The 17,127-nt window shown below is 48.5% G+C and overlaps 1 protein-coding gene across 1 annotated transcript in view; it reads left to right on the top strand.

The window, feature by feature from the left end:
• The window catches only part of LOC112222072 (poly(rC)-binding protein 2), a 93,143-nt gene that overhangs the window by 67,731 nt on the left and 8,285 nt on the right, over positions 1 to 17,127 (top strand).

Genomic DNA, 17,127 nt, shown 5'->3' on the forward strand with positions numbered 1-17,127 from the left:
TCTGTCTCTCTCTTGCCCTCCCTCCCTCCTTCTTTCATGTCTCTCCGTCCATATGTCTGTTCTATGAGTTAGAACTACATCCACTCATGTTGTTTGTCATATTGAAAGGCTCTGGGCTGTCAAAACAGAACAGTAAATAAAGCAACCAAAGGGCTTTCAACTGAGCCCTCTTTCCACACAATAAAGTACAGCTCACCCCAGCCCAGGACAGCCCTCCCCTGCTCAGCCCAGCTCAGGACAGCCCTCCCCTGCCTATCCCAGCCTAGGCTTCACTACCCAATTCCCTCCACAGCCCCCCAGCTCAGCCCTTTCCTAGTCCCTCCCCAGCCCCTCCCCGAACCCTCTCCCGGCCCTTTCCCAGTCCCTGCCCATCCCCAGCCCCTCCCCAGCCCAACTCAGCATGGCCCAGCCCCTCCCCCAGCCCCTCCCCCAGCCCCTCCCCAGCCCAACTCAGCATGGCCCAGCCCCTCCCCCAGCCCCTCCCCCAGCCCCTTCCCAGCCCAACTCAGCATGGCCCAGCCCCTCCCCCAGCCCCTCCCCCAGCCCAACTCAGCATGGCCCAGCCCCTCCCCCAGCCTTTCACCTGCCCCTCCCCATCCCAACTCAGCATGGCCCAGCCCCTCCCCCATCCCCTCCCCAGCACAGCTCAGCATGGCCCAGCCCCTCCCCAGCCCACCCCAGCCCAACTCAGCATGGCCTAGCCCCTCCCCAGCCCTCCCTGCCCCTCCCCAGCCCAACTCAGCATGGCCCAGCATAGACAGTGTAGACTCTAGAGGTGGGGGAAGTAGCAGGACATAGTGCAGGGGAGGGGGGGGGACACATACTTTAGACATGAGACAGAGCCAGAGCATGGGGCTTCCCAAACAAATTCCACCAGCCACTGATATCACCACCCAACACTCCTGGAGAAGTGCCCTGATATGCTGGCCTTTGTTATTTCTGTCCCTAGATGTCAGAAGGAAGGACTGCATGGTTCTGAAGTTTACCCTAGTCATCCATCCTACATAGCTGCCAGGGCAGGGAGGATGAGGATGACCGTCAGGACAGGATGAACGTCAGGGCAGGATGAACGTCAGGACAGGGAGGATGAGGATGAATATAAGGACAGGATGTACGTCAGGGCAGGATGAACGTCAGGACAGGGAGGATGAGGATGAACGTCAGGGCAGGATGAACGTCAGGATAGGGAGGATGAGGATGAACGTCAGGACAGGGAGGATGAGGATAAACATCAGGACAGGATGAACGTCAGGGCAGGATGAACGTCAGGGCAGGATAAACGTCAGGACAGGGAGGATGAGGATGAACATCAGGGCAGGATGAACGTCAGGACAGGGAGGATGAGGATGAACGTCAGGACAGGGAGGATGAGGATAAACGTCAGGACAGGGAGGATGAGGATGAATATAAGGACAGGATGTATGTCAGGGCAGGATGAACGTCAGGACAGGGAGGATGAGGATGAACGTCAGGGCAGGATGAACGTCAGGACAGGGAGGATGAGGATAAATGTTAGGGCAGGATGAACGTCAGGGCAGGATGAACGTCAGGACAGGGGGATGATGAACGTCAGGGCAGGATGGGGCAGGGAGGATGAGGATAAACGTCAGGACAGGATGAACGTCAGGACAGGGAGGATGAGGATGAACGTCAGGACAGGGAGAATGAGGATGAACGTCAGGGCAGGATAAACGTCAGGACAGGGAGGATGAGGATGAATATAAGGACAGGATGTACGTCAGGGCAGGATGAACGTCAGGACAGGGAGGATGAGGATGAATATAAGGACAGGAGTACGACAGGATGAACGTCAGGGCAGGATGAACGTCAGGACAGGGAGGATGAGGATAAACGTCAGGACAGGATGAACGTCAGGGCAGGGAGGATGAGGATAGGATGAACGTCAGGGCAGGATGAGGATGATAAACGTCAGGGCAGGATCAGGGCAGGATGAACGTCAGGACAGGGAGGATGAGGATGAACGTCAGGGCAGGATGAACCTCAGGACAGGGAGGATGAGGATGAAACGTCAGGACAGGGAGGATGAGGATAAACGTCAGGACAGGGAGGATGAGGATAAATATCAGGACAGGGAGGATGAGGATGAATATAAGGACAGGATGTACGTCAGGGCAGGATGAACGTCAGGACAGGGAGGATGAGGATAAATGTCAGGGCAGGATGAACGTCAGGGCAGGATGAACGTCAGGACAGGATGAACGTCAGGGCAGGGAGGATGTGGATAAACGTCAGGGCAGGATGAACGTCAGGACAGGGAGGATGAGGATGAACGTCAGGACAGGGAGGATGAGGATAAACGTCAGGACAGGGAGGATGAGGATGAATATAAGGACAGGATGTACGTCAGGGCAGGATGAACGTCAGGACAGGGAGGATGAGGATAAATGTCAGGGCAGGATGAACGTCAGGGCAGGATGAACGTCAGGACATGATGAACGTCAGGGCAGGGAGGATGTGGATAAACGTCAGGGCAGGATGAACGTCAGGACAGGGAGGATGAGGATGAACGTCAGGACAGGGAGAATGAGGATGAACGTCAGGGCAGGATAAACGTCAGGACAGGGAGGATGAGGATGAATATAAGGACAGGATGTACGTCAGGGCTGGATGAACGTCAGGACAGGGAGGATGAGGATGAATATAAGGACAGGATGTACGTCAGGGCAGGATGAACGTCAGGACAGGGAGGATGAGGATAAACATCTGGGCAGGATGAACATCAGGACAGGATGAACGTCAGGGCAGGATGAACGTCAGGACAGAATGAACGTCAGGGCAGGGAGGATGAGGATAAACGTCAGGGCAGGATGAACGTCAGGACAGGATGAACGTCAGGGCAGGGAGGATGAGGATGAACGTCAGGACAGGGAGGATGAGGATCAACGTCAGGACAGGGAGGATGAGGATGAATGTCAGGGCAGGGAAGATGAGGATCAACGTCATGGCAGGATGAACGTCAGGGCAGGATAAACGTCATGGCAGGATAAACATCAGGACAGGGAAGATGAGGATGAACATCTATCTAAAATGAAAGGAGGGGTGTGGATTGTAATTGAGACTCTGAATATTTATATAGACAAGGAGACAGCGTTACTTTTGTCCCACGTTGTTAATATATCGTCTGTGTCTGAAAATGTTTCTAGCTATCAAATCCTTGCTGTCGGCCTTCCTTGTTTCCTCAATTCCTCTCAAAGCTCATTGTAGGTCGTAAGTCAGAGGAAGGAACCTTGGATCCTCTCCTCCAATACGCTTTGAGAGAAAAACGAAAGAACAGAAGAAGGATTTGAGGATTGGTAACGTTCTCTCACGCAGCCATTGTTTGGCATTCTGTCATTGTGTTTCCGTGGACTTCCATTAAAGAGGGCCCTTCGCATTAAAGATTCAATGTTCTAACAAAAAGATTCAATGTTCCTCAAAACCTTGGTGGATAAAGTTTCTAATCGCGTTCGATAAGGTCGCAACTCAATGTCTCTCCACCAAACCCCCTTTCTATCAGAAGGAGAACAATATGAATAGGAATAAGGTAGAGAGGGAACGAGGAGAAAGAGAGAGAGAGGGAACGAGAGAGGGAACGAGGAGAAAGACAGAGAGTGGGAAAGATGGGGAAGTGAGAGAGAGAGAGAGAGAGAGAGAGAGACTGGAGCACAGAGGCATTGAGACAATAAGCCCGACAGGCACTCGCTGCTGAGAATGTCCTAAAGGCCTGGAGGGGCTTTATTTTTTTTTGGGGGGCTGTGTGTGTGTGTGTGTGTGTCCACCAGCTCCACATCATAAGCCGTTTCACATTACAACTGCAGCAGGGAATCCGCCCCAAAATAACCCCGTTTTTTTCCACCTCTTTAACATCAGAATGAGATCAACTGAGTCCTGTGCTATACGGTAATATGGGGACGGGTTGGGAGCTCTAACAGTCACACAGACAAAGTGGTTTTGACCTGGTACTTGTCTGTAGGCACTTAGCTTAGTCCCCCCAAATAATCAGCAGGCCATTAATAGACCACAGTGGGGGCAAGGAGGGGAGAGAGGAGAGGAGGGAGGGAGGGAGGCAGAGGGAGTGAGGGAAGGAGGATGGGAGAGAGAGGAGAGGAGGGAGGGAGGCAGAGGGAGGGAAGGAGGGAAGGAGGATGGGAGAGAGAGGAGAGTGACGAGAGGAGAGGAGGGAGGGAGGCAGAGGGAGGGAAGGAGGATGGAAGAGAGAGGAGAGGAGGGAGGGAGGCAGAGGGAGGGAAGGAGGATGGGAGAGAAGAGAGAGGAGGGAGGGAGGGAAGGAGGATGGGAGAGAGAGGAGAGGAGGGAGGCAGAGGGAGGGAAGGAGGATGGAAGAGAGAGGAGAGGAGGGAGGGAGGCAGAGGGGGGGAAGGAGGATGGGAGAGAGAGGAGAGGAGGGAGGGAGGCAGAGGGAGGGAAGGAGGATGGGAGAGAGGAGAGGAGGGAGGGAGGCAGAGGGAGGGAAGGAGGATGGAAGAGAGAGGAGAGGAGGGAGGGAGGCAGAGGGAGGGAAGGAGGATGGGAGAGAGGAGAGGAGGGAGGGAGGCAGAGGGAGGGAAGGAGGATGGGGAGAAAGGAGAGGAGGGAGGGAAGGAGGATGGGAGGGAGGGAGGAGGGAGGGAGGGAGGGAGGAGGATGGAAGAGAGAGAAGAGGAGGGAAGGAGGGAAGGAGGATGGGAGAGAGAGGAGAGGAGGGAGGGAGGCGGAGGGAGGGAAGGAGGATTGGAGAGAGAGGAGAGGAGGGAGAGAGGAGAGCGGCGAGAGGAGAGCGAGTGAGGGGAGAACAAAAGGAGACGAAAAGGAGGTCTGTCCTTTAGCTCAGCATGCCGACCTGCCAACACATCCATGTTGGTGTCACTTCATCACTGTCCAGGCCTCAGACATGACAGGGAGTCTGCATCCCAAATGACACCCTATTCCCTATATAGCACACTACTTTTGACCAGAGCCCTATGACTCCTGGTAAAAAGTAGTGCACTACATAGGGAATAGGGTGTCATTTGAGACACAGACACAGAGACATAGGGTTCTCTCTAGATCAGGGGCCTCACTCCTGACATCAGGGCCCTCTCTCTCTACAAAGGCCCTCTGCCCTGACACTGCCCCTGTGCGGGGCTTCCTCTCAGACCTGGGTTCAAATAACCTTTTTGAATTTTTTTTTTTTGTCATTTCAAATAGTGAAACATCTGGGCTTGACTGGAACCAATGAGAACAATAGAGTAGTTGCAAAAGTGCAAAAACCTCTCACGCACCTGGCAGCTGGCACTCCGGTTAGATTAGATCAATACGGTTAGACTAGATCACTCCGGTTAGACTAGATCACTCCGGTTAGCCTAGATCACTCCGGTTAGACTAGATCACTCCAATTAGATTAGATCACTCCGGTTAGACTAGATCACTCCAATTAGACTAGATTACTCCGGTTAGACTAGATCATTCCGGTTAGACTAGATCACTCCAATTAGACTAGATCACTCCAATTAGACTAGATCACTCCGGTTAGACTAGATCACTCCAATTAGACTAGATTTTTTTAAAATTTTTATTTCACCTTTATTTAACCAGGTAGGCTAGTTGAGAACACCTTTATTTAACCAGGTAGGCTAGTTGAGAACAAGTTCTCATTTGCAACTGCGACCTGGCCAAGATAAAGCATAGCAGTGTGAGCAGACAACACAGAGTTACACATGGAATAAACAATTAACAAGTCAATAACACAGTAGAAAGCAAAGGGGGGAGTCTATATACAATGTGTGCAAAAGGCATGAGGAGGTAGGCGAATAATTACAATTTTGCAGATTAACACTGGAGTGATAAATGATCAGATGGTCATGTACAGGTAGAGATATTGGTGTGCAAAAGAGCAGAGAAGTAAATAAATAAAAACAGTATGGGGATGAGGTAGGTCAAAATGGGTGGGCTATTTACCAATAGACTATGTACAGCAGCAGCGATCGGTTAGCTGCTCAGATAGCTGATGTTTGAAGTTGGTGAGGGAGATAAAAGTCTCCAACTTCAGCGATTTTACAATTCGTTCCAATCACAGGCAGCAGAGTACTGGAACGAAAGGCGGCCAAATGAGGTGTTGGCTTTAGGGATGATCAGTGAGATACACCTGCTGGAGCGCGTGCTACGGATGGGTGTTGCCATCGTGACCAGTGAACTGAGATAAGGCGGAGCTTTACCTAGCATGGACTTGTAGATGACCTGGAGCCAGTGGGTCTGGTGACGAATATGTAACGAGGGCCAGCCGACTAGAGCATACAGGTCGCAGTGGTGGGTGGTATAAGGTGCTTTAGTGACAAAACAGATGGCACTGTGATAGACTGCATCCAGTTTGCTGAGTAGAGTGTTGGAAGCCATTTTGTAGATGACATCGCCGAAGTCGAGGATCGGTAGGATAGTCAGTTTTACTAGGGTAAGCTTGGCGGCGTGAGTGAAGGAGGCTTTGTTGCGGAATAGAAAGCCGACTCTTGATTTGATTTTCGATTGGAGATGTTTGATATGAGTCTGGAAGGAGAGTTTGCAGTCTAGCCAGACACCTAGGTACTTATAGATGTCCACATATTCAAGGTCGGAACCATCCAGGGTGGTGATGCTAGTCGGGCATGCGGGTGCAGGCAGCGATCGGTTGAAGAGCATGCATTTGGTTGTACTAGCGTTTAAGAGCAGTTGGAGGCCACGGAAGGAGTGTTGTATGGCATTGAAGCTTGTTTGGAGGTTAGATAGCACAGTGTCCAATGACGGGCCGAAAGTATATAGAATGGTGTCGTCAGAGTAGAGGTGGATCAGGGAATCGCCCGCAGCAAGAGCAACATCATTGATATATACAGAGAAAAGAGTCGGCCCGAGAATTGAACCCTGTGGCACCTCCATAGAGACTGCCAGAGGACCGGACAGCATGCCCTCCGATTTGACACACTGAACTCTGTCTGCAAAGTAATTGGTGAACCAGGCAAGGCAGTCATCCGAAAAACCGAGGCTACTGAGTCTGCCGATAAGAATATGGTGATTGACAGAGTCGAAAGCCTTGGCAAGGTCAATGAAGACGGCTGCACAGTACTGTCTTTTATCGATGGCGGTTATGATATCGTTTAGTACCTTGAGTGTGGCTGAGGTGCACCCGTGACCGGCTCGGAAACCAGATTGCACAGCGGAGAAGGTACGGTGGGATTCGAGATGGTCAGTGACCTGTTTGTTGACTTGGCTTTCGAAGACCTTAGATAGGCAGGGCAGGATGGATATAGGTCTGTAACAGTTTGGGTCCAGGGTGTCTCCCCCTTTGAAGAGGGGGATGACTGCGGCAGCTTTCAATCCTTGGGGATCTCAGACGATATGAAAGAGAGGTTGAACAGGCTGGTAATAGGGGTTGCGACAATGGCGGCGGAAAGTTTCAGAAATAGGGGGTCCAGATTGTCAAGCCCAGCTGATTTGTACGGGTCCAGGTTTTGCAGCTCTTTCAGAACATCTGCTATCTGGATTTGGGTAAAGGAGAACCTGGAGAGGCTTGGGCGAGGAGCTGCCGGGGGCGGAGCTGTTGGCCGAGGTTGGAGTAGCCAGGCGGAAGGCATGGCCAGCCGTTGAGAAATGCTTATTGAAGTTTTCGATAATCATGGATTTATCGGTGGTGACCGTGTTACCTAGCCTCAGTGCAGTGGGCAGCTGGGAGGAGGTGCTCTTGTTCTCCATGGACTTCACAGTGTCCCAGAACTTTTTGGAGTTGGAGCTACAGGATGCAAACTTCTGCCTGAAGAAGCTGGCCTTAGCTTTCCTGACTGACTGCGTGTATTGGTTCCGGACTTCCCTGAACAGTTGCATATCCCGGGGACTATTCTATGCTATTGCAGTCCGCCACAGGATGTTTTTGTGCTGGACGAGGGCAGTCAGTTCTGGGGTGAACCAAGGACTGTATCTGTTCTTAGCTCTGCATTTTTGAACGGAGCATGCTTATCTAAAATGGTGAGGAAGTTACTTTTAAAGAATTACCAGGCATCCTCAACTGACGGGATGAGGTCAATGTCCTTCCAGGATACCCGGGCCAGGTCGATTAGAAAGGCCTGCTCACAGAAGTGTTTTAGGGAGCGTTTGACAGTGATGAGGGGTGGTCGTTTGACTGCGGCTCCGTAGCGGATACAGGCAATGAGGCAGTGATCGCTGAGATCCTGGTTGAAGACAGCGGAGGTGTATTTGGACTAGATCACTCCGGTTAGACTAGATCACTCCAATTACACTAGATCACTCCGGTTAGACTAGATCACTCCGGTTAGACTAGATCACTCCAATTAGACTAGATCACTCCGGTTAGACTAGATCACTCCAATTAGACTAGATCACTCTGGTTAGACTAGATCACTCCAATTAGACTAGATCAATCCGGTTAGACTAGATCACTCCGGTTAGACTAGATCACTCCAATTACACTAGATCACTCCGGTTAGACTAGATCATTCCGGTTAGACTAGATCACTCCAATTAGACTAGATCACTCCATTTAGACTAGATCACTCCGGTTAGACTAGATTACTCCGGTTAGACTAGATCACTCCAATTAGACTAGATCACTCCGGTTAGACTAGATCACTCCGGTTAGACTAGATCACTCCGGTTAGATTAGATCACTCCGGTTAGACTAGATCACTCCGGTTAGACTAGATTACTTTTTTAGACTAGATCACCCAGGCTAGTTGAGACTAGATCACTCCATTTAGACTAGATCACTCCGGTTAGACTAGATTACTCCGGTTAGACTAGATCAACTCCAAGTTAGACTAGACAAACATCCGGTTAGACTAGATCACAAAATAAATTAGAAAACTCGGTTAGATTAGATCACTCCGGTTAGACTAGATCACTCCAATTACACTAGATCATGTCCAGATTGAGACTAGATCACTCTGGTTAGACTAGATCACTCCAATTAGACTAGATCAATCCGGTTAGACTAGATCACTCCGTGCATTGAGACTAGATCACTGGTCCAATTAGACTAGATCACTCCGGTTAGATAGAAGATCATTCCGGTTAGACTAGATCACTCCAATTACCTGACTAGATCACTCCGGTTAGACTAGATCACTCAATTAGACTAGATCACTACCGGTTAGACTAGATCATTTCAAATTGGACTAGATCAGGTCTGGCCCTGATCTTAGACTAGATCACTCCTTTGACTAGATCATCTATGCCCTCTGCTGTCTGAGAAGACCAGATCACTCCAATTACACTAGATCACACCGGTTAGACTAGATTACTCCGGAAGACTAGATCATCCCAATTAGACAGGAAGATCACTCCATTTAGACTAGATCACCCGGTTAGGACTAGATTACCCAGAGCAGAGACAGGAAGATCAGAACACATTAGACTAGATCACAGCAGGTTAGACTAGATCACTCCGGTTAGACTATTTATTTATTTTTTATTTCACCTTTATTTCACCAGGTAGGCTAGTTGAGAACAAGTTCTCATTTACAACTGCGATTTGGCCAAGATAAAGCAAAGCAGTGCGACAAAAACAACAACACATAGTTACACATAAACAAACATACAGTTAATAACACAAAATAAAATAAAAATAGAAAAATCTATGTAGAAGAGTAGAGAGGTAGGCAATAAATCGGCATAGAGGCGAAAATAATTACAATTTAGCATTAACACTGTGGGGATGGATGTGCAGATGATGATGTGCAAGTAGAGATACTGAGGCGCAAAAGAGCAAGAGGGTAAGTAATAATATGGGGAAGAGGTAGTTGGGTGGGCTATTTACAGATGGGCTGTGTACAGGTGCATTGATGGGCTCTGACAGCTGGTGCTTAATGTTAGAGAGGGAGATATGAGTCTCCAGCTTCAGTGATTTTTGCACGTTCCAGTCATTGGCAGCAGAGGAAAGGAAGGAAAGGCGGCCAAAGGAAGTGTTGGCTTTGGAGATGACCAGTGCAATATACCTGCTGGAGCACGTGCTACGAGTGGGTGGGACTAGATCACTCAAGTTAGACTAGATCAAACACTACAAGAATTTGAAATATTTCAAAATGGTACTTGTCAGGTCTGGCCCTGATCTCTGACACTGGGCTTGGCTGTCTTTGACAGATCCCCGTATCTATGCCCTCTGCTGTCTCTGAGAATAACCAGACCACAGAACGCACACACACCAGAGAAACACACAGACAGGACACAGCAGAACCAGACTACAGGAACACTAGACGATCCCAGAGCAGAGACAGGAAGATGAGAACACACAGACAGGACACAGCAGAACCCAGACTACAGGAACACTAGACAATCCCAGAGCAGAGACAGGAAGATGAGAACACACAGACAGGACACAGCAGAACCAGACTACAGGAACACTAGACGATCCCAGAACAGAGACAGGAAGATGAGAACACACAGACAGGACACAGCAGAACCCAGACTACAGGAACACTAGACGATCCCAGAACAGAGACAGGAAGATGAGAACACACAGACAGGACACAGCAGAACCCAGACTACAGGAACACTAGACGATCCCAGAACAGAGACAGGAAGATGAGAACACACAGCCAGGACACAGCAGAACCAGACTACAGGAACACTAGACGATCCCAGAACAGAGACAGGAAGATGAGAACACACAGCCAGGACACAGCAGAACCAGACTACAGGAACACTAGACGATCCCAGAACAGAGACGGGAAGATGAGAACACACAGACAGGACACAGCAGAACCAGACTACAGGAACACTAGACGATCCCAGAACAGAGACGGGAAGATGAGAACACACAGACAGGACACAGCAGAACCCAGACTACAGGAACACTAGACGATCCCAGAACAGAGACGGGAAGATGAGAACACACAGCCAGGACACAGCAGAACCCAGACTACAGGAACACTAGACGATCCCAGAGCAGAGACAGGAAGATGAGAACACACAGACAGGACACAGCAGAACCAGACTACAGGAACACTAGACGATCCCAGAACAGAGACAGGAAGATGAGAACACACAGACAGGACACAGCAGAACCCAGACTACAGGAACACTAGACGATCCCAGAACAGAGACAGGAAGATGAGAACACACAGACAGGACACAGCAGAACCCAGACTACAGGAACACTAGACGATCCCAGAGCAGAGACAGGAAGATGAGAACACACAGCCAGGACACAGCAGAACCAGACTACAGGAACACTAGACGATCCCAGAACAGAGACGGGAAGATGAGAACACACAGCCAGGACACAGCAGAACCAGACTACAGGAACACTAGACGATCCCAGAACAGAGACGGGAAGATGAGAACACACAGCCAGGACACAGCAGAACCCAGACTACAGGAACACTAGACGATCCCAGAGCAGAGACAGGAAGATGAGAACACACAGACAGGACACAGCAGAACCAGACTACAGGAACACTAGACGATCCCAGAACAGAGACGGGAAGATGAGAACACACAGACAGGACACAGCAGAACCCAGACTACAGGAACACTAGACGATCCCAGAACAGAGACGGGAAGATGAGAACACACAGCCAGGACACAGCAGACCAGACTACAGGAACACTAGACGATCCCAGAATAGAGACGGGAAGATGAGAACACACAGACAGGACACAGCAGAACCAGACTACAGGAACACTAGACGATCCCAGAACAGAGACGGGAAGATGAGAACACACAGCCAGGACACAGCAGAACCAGACTACAGGAACACTAGACGATCCCAGAACAGAGACAGGAAGATGAGAACACACAGCCAGGACACAGCAGAACCCAGACTACAGGAACACTAGACGATCCCAGAACAGAGACAGGAAGATGAGAACACACAGACAGGACACAGCAGAACCAGACTACAGGAACACTAGACGATCCCAGAGCAGAGACGGGAAGATGAGAACACACAGACAGGACACAGCAGAACCAGACTACAGGAACACTAGACGATCCCAGAGCAGAGACAGGAAGATGAGTCAGGCTGCAGAACCTGTTGTAGTTTAAGTTGAGAGCTGTGATATATTGTTCCAAACAAGACTAGTGATTATTTAAAAATATATTTAACCTTTATTTAACTAGGCAAGTCAATTAAGAACAAATTCTTATTTACACTGACGGCCTACCAAACGACAAAAGGCCTCCTGCGGCGACAGGGGCTGGGATTAAAAAAATAATTTAAAATAAAAATATAGAACAAAACACGCATCACGACAAGAGAGACACCACTCCACTACATAAAGAGAGACACCACTCCACTACATAAAGAGAGACACCACTCCACTACATAAAGAGAGACACCACTCCACTACATAAAGAGAGACACCACTCCACTACATAAAGAGAGACACCACTCCACTACATAAAGAGAGACACCACTCCACTACATAAAGAGAGACACCACTCCACTACATAAAGAGAGACACCACTCCACTACATAAAGAGAGACACCACTCCACTACATAAAGAGAGACACAACTCCACTACATAAAGAGAGACACCACTCCACTACATAAAGAGAGACACCACTCCACTACATAAAGAGAGACACAACACTCCACTACATAAAGAGAGACACCACAACACTACATAAAGAGAGACACCACTCCACTACATAAAGAGAGACACCACTCCACTACATAAAGAGAGACACCACTCCACTACATAAAGAGAGACACCACTCCACTACATAAAGAGAGACACCACTCCACTACATAAAGAGAGACACCACTCCACTACATAAAGAAAGACACCACTCCACTACATAAAGAGAGACACCACTCCACTACATAAAGAGAGACACCACTCCACTACATAAAGAGAGACACCACTCCACTACATAAAGAGAGACACCACTCCACTACATAAAGAGAGACACCACTCCACTACATAAAGAGAGACACCACTCCACTACATAAAGAGAGACACCACTCCACTACATAAAGAGAGACACCACTCCACTACATAAAGAGAGACACCACTCCACTACATAAAGAGAGACACCACTCCACTACATAAAGAGAGACACCACTCCACTACATAAAGAGAGACACCACTCCACTACATAAAGAGAGACACCAATCCACTACATAAAGAGAGACACCACTCCACTACATAAAGAGAGACACCACTCCACTACATAAAGAGAGACACCACTCCACTACATAAAGAGAGACACCACTCCACTACATAAAGAGAGACACCACTCCACTACATAAAGAGAGACACCACTCCACTACATAAAAAGAGAGACACCACTCCACTACATAAAGAGAGACACCACAACACTACATAAAGAGAGACACCACTCCACTACATAAAGAGAGACACCACTCCACTACATAAAGAGAGACACCACTCCACTACATAAAGAGAGACAACACTCCACTACATAAATAGAGACACCACTCCACTACATAAAGAGAGACACCACTCCACTACATAAAGAGAGACACCACTCCACTACATAAAGAGAGACACCACTCCACTACATAAAGAGAGACCTAAGACGACAACATAGCAAGGCAGCAACACATGACAACACAGCGTGGAAACAACACAACATAACAACAATATGGTAGCAACACAATATAACAACAACATGGTAGCAACACAACATGGTAGCACCACAATATAACAACAACATGGTAGCAACACAACATGGTAGAACCACAATATAACAACAACATGGTAGCAACACAATATAACAACAACATGGTAGCAACACAACATGGTAGAACCACAATATAACAACAACATGGTAGAAACACAACATGGTAGCACCACAATATAACAACAACATGGTAGCAACACAACATGGTAGCACCACAATATAACAACAACATGGTAGCAACACAATATAACAACAACATGGTAGCAACACAATATAACAACAACATGGTAGCAACACAACATAACAACATGGTAGCAACACAACATGGTAGCAACACAATATAACAACAACATGGTAGCAACACAACATAACAACAGCATGGTAGCAACACAACATGACAACAACATGGTAGCAACACAACATAACAACAACATGGTAGCAACACAACATGGTAGCAACACAATATAACAACAACATGGTAGCAACACAACATAACAACAGCATGGTAGCAACACAACATGACAACAACATGGTAGCAACACAACATAACAACAACATGGTAGCAACACAACATAACAACAACATGGTAGCAACACAATATAATAACAACATGGTAGCAACACAACATAACAACAATATGGTAGCAACACAACATAACAACAACATGGTAGCATCACAATATAACAAAAACATCATAGCAACACAACATGGTAGCATCACAAAACATGGTACAAACATTATTGGGTACAAAACCATCACAACTGTCAGTAAGAGTGTGCATAATTGAGTCTTTGAATGAAGAGATGGAGATAAAACTGTCCAGTTTGAGTGTTTGTTGCAGCTCGTTCCAGTCGCTAGCTGCAGTGAACTGAAGAGAGGAACGACCCAGGGATGTGTGTGCTTTGAGGACCTTTAACAGAATGTGACTGGCAGAATGGGTGTTGTGTGTGGAGGAGGAGGGCTGCAGTAGATGTCTCAGATAGGGGGGAGTGAGGCCTAACAGTGTTTTATAAATAAGCATCAACCAGTGGGTTTTGCGATGGGTACACAGAGATGACCAGTTTACAGAGGAGTATAACCATTGATGGATGGATGACCCTGTTGGCTTCAATCACTCAGTGTCCAGTTTATTAGGTCAGCCACAATCACTCAGTGACCAGTTTATTAGATCAGCCACAATCACTCAGTGACTAGTTTATTAGATCAGCCACAATCGCTCAGGGGCCAGTTTATTAGGTCAGCCACAATCACTAAGTGGCCAGTTTATTAGGTCAGCCACAATCACTCAGTGGCCAGTTTATTAGGTCAGACACAATCACTCAGTGACCAGTTTATTAGGTCAGCCACAATCACTCAGTGACCAGGTTATTAGATCAGACACAATTACTCAGTGACTAGTTTATTAGGTCAGCCACAATCACTCAGTGACCAGTTTATTAGGTCAGCCACAATCACTCAGTGACCAGTTTATTAGGTCAGCCACAATCACTCAGTGACTAGTTTATTAGGTCAGCCACAATCACTCAGTGACTAGTTTATTAGGTCAGCCACAATCACTCAGTGGCCAGTTTATTAGGTCAGCCACAATCACTCAGTGACTAGTTTATTAGATCAGCCACAATCACTCAGTGACTAGTTTATTAGGTCAGCCACAATCACTCAGTGACTAGTTTATTAGATCAGCCACAATCACTCAGTGACTAGTTTATTAGGTCAGCCACAATCACTCAGTGACTAGTTTATTAGGTCAGCCACAATCACTCAGTGGCCAGTTTATTAGGTCAGCCACAATCACTCAGTGACTAGTTTATTAGATCAGCCACAATCACTCAGTGGCGAGTTTATTAGATCAGCCACAATCACTCAGTGGCGAGTTTATTAGGTCAGCCACAATCACTCAGTGACCAATTTATTAGATCAGCCACAATCACTCAGTGGCCAGTTTATTAGGTCAGCCACAATCACTCAGTGACCAGTTTATTAGATCAGCCACAATCACTCAGTGGCCAGTTTATTAGGTCAGCCACAATCACTCAGTGGCCAGTTTATTAGGTCAGCCACAATCACTCAGTGACTAGTTTATTAGATCAGCCACAATTACTCAGTGACTAGTTTATTAGGTCAGCCACAATCACTCAGTGACTAGTTTATTAGATCAGCCACAATCACTCAGTGACTAGTTTATTAGGTCAGCCACAATCACAGTGTGAATTCTTTGGGGCATAGAAACGTTGCTTAATCCACCAGCCTGTACCGTTGACACCAGGCAGGATGGTGCCATTGACTCATGTCGCTTAAGTCAAATCCTGACTCTGCCATCTACATGACGCAACAGGAACCGAGATTCATCTGGAACAAGGCAATGTTTTTCCACTTCTCAATTGTTCGGTGTTGGAGCCACTTCTTCTTGTTTTTAGCTGATAGGAGTGGAACCTGGTGTCGTCTGCTGTCAATAGCCCATCTGTGACATTCTCCTTCAACCTCTCATCAACGAGCTATTTTCCTCCACAGGACTTCAGCTAACTGGATGTTTGTTTATCGCACCGTTCTCTGTAAACCCTCGACATTGTCGTGCGTGAAAAGCCCAGGAGGCCAGCTGTTTCTGAGACACTGTCGTGCGTGAAAAGCCCAGGAGGCCCTCTGTTTCTGAGACACTGTCGTGCGTGAAAAGCCCAGGAGGCCCGCTGTTTCTGAGATACTGTCGTGCGTGAAAAGCCCAGGAGGCCCGCTGTTTCTGAGATACTGTCGTGCGTGAAAAGCCCAGGAAGCCCGCTGTTTCTGAGATACTGTCGTGCGTGAAAAGCCCAGGAGGCCCGCTGTTTCTGAGACACTGTCGTGTGTGAAAAGCCCAGGAGGCCCACTGTTTCTGAGACACTGTCGTGCGTGAAAAGCCCAGGAGGCCCGCTGTTTCTGAGATACTGTCGTGCGTGAAAAGCCCAGGAGGCCCGCTGTTTCTGAGACACTGTCGTGTGTGAAAAGCCCAGGAGGCCCACTGTTTCTGAGACACTGTCGTGCGTGAAAAGCCCAGGAGGCCCGCTGTTTCTGAGATACTGTCGTGCGTGAAAAAGCCCAGGAGGCCCGCTGTTTCTGAGACACTGTCGTGTGTGAAAAAGCCCAGGAGGCCCGCTGTTTCTGAGACACTGTCGTGTGTGAAAAGCCCAGGAGGCCCACTGTTTCTGAGACACTGTCGTGCGTGAAAAGCCCAGGAGGCCCGCTGTTTCTGAGATAATGTCGTGCGTGAAAAGCCCAGGAGGCCCGCTGTTTCTGAGATACTGTCGTGCGTGAAAAGCCCAGGAAGCCCGCTGTTTCTGAGATACTGTCGTGCGTGAAAAGCCCAGGAGGCCCGCTGTTTCTGAGACACTGTCGTGTGTGAAAAGCCCAGGAGGCCCACTGTTTCTGAGACACTGTTGTGCGTGAAAAGCCCAGGAGGCCCACTGTTTCTGAGACACTGTTGTGCGTGAAAAGCCCAGGAGGCCCGCTGTTTCTGAGATACTGTCGTGCGTGAAAAAGCCCAGGAG

Source organism: Oncorhynchus tshawytscha, linkage group LG02 (genome assembly GCF_018296145.1).
Source record: "Oncorhynchus tshawytscha isolate Ot180627B linkage group LG02, Otsh_v2.0, whole genome shotgun sequence".
In the NCBI taxonomy this organism is placed as follows: domain Eukaryota; kingdom Metazoa; phylum Chordata; class Actinopteri; order Salmoniformes; family Salmonidae; genus Oncorhynchus; species Oncorhynchus tshawytscha.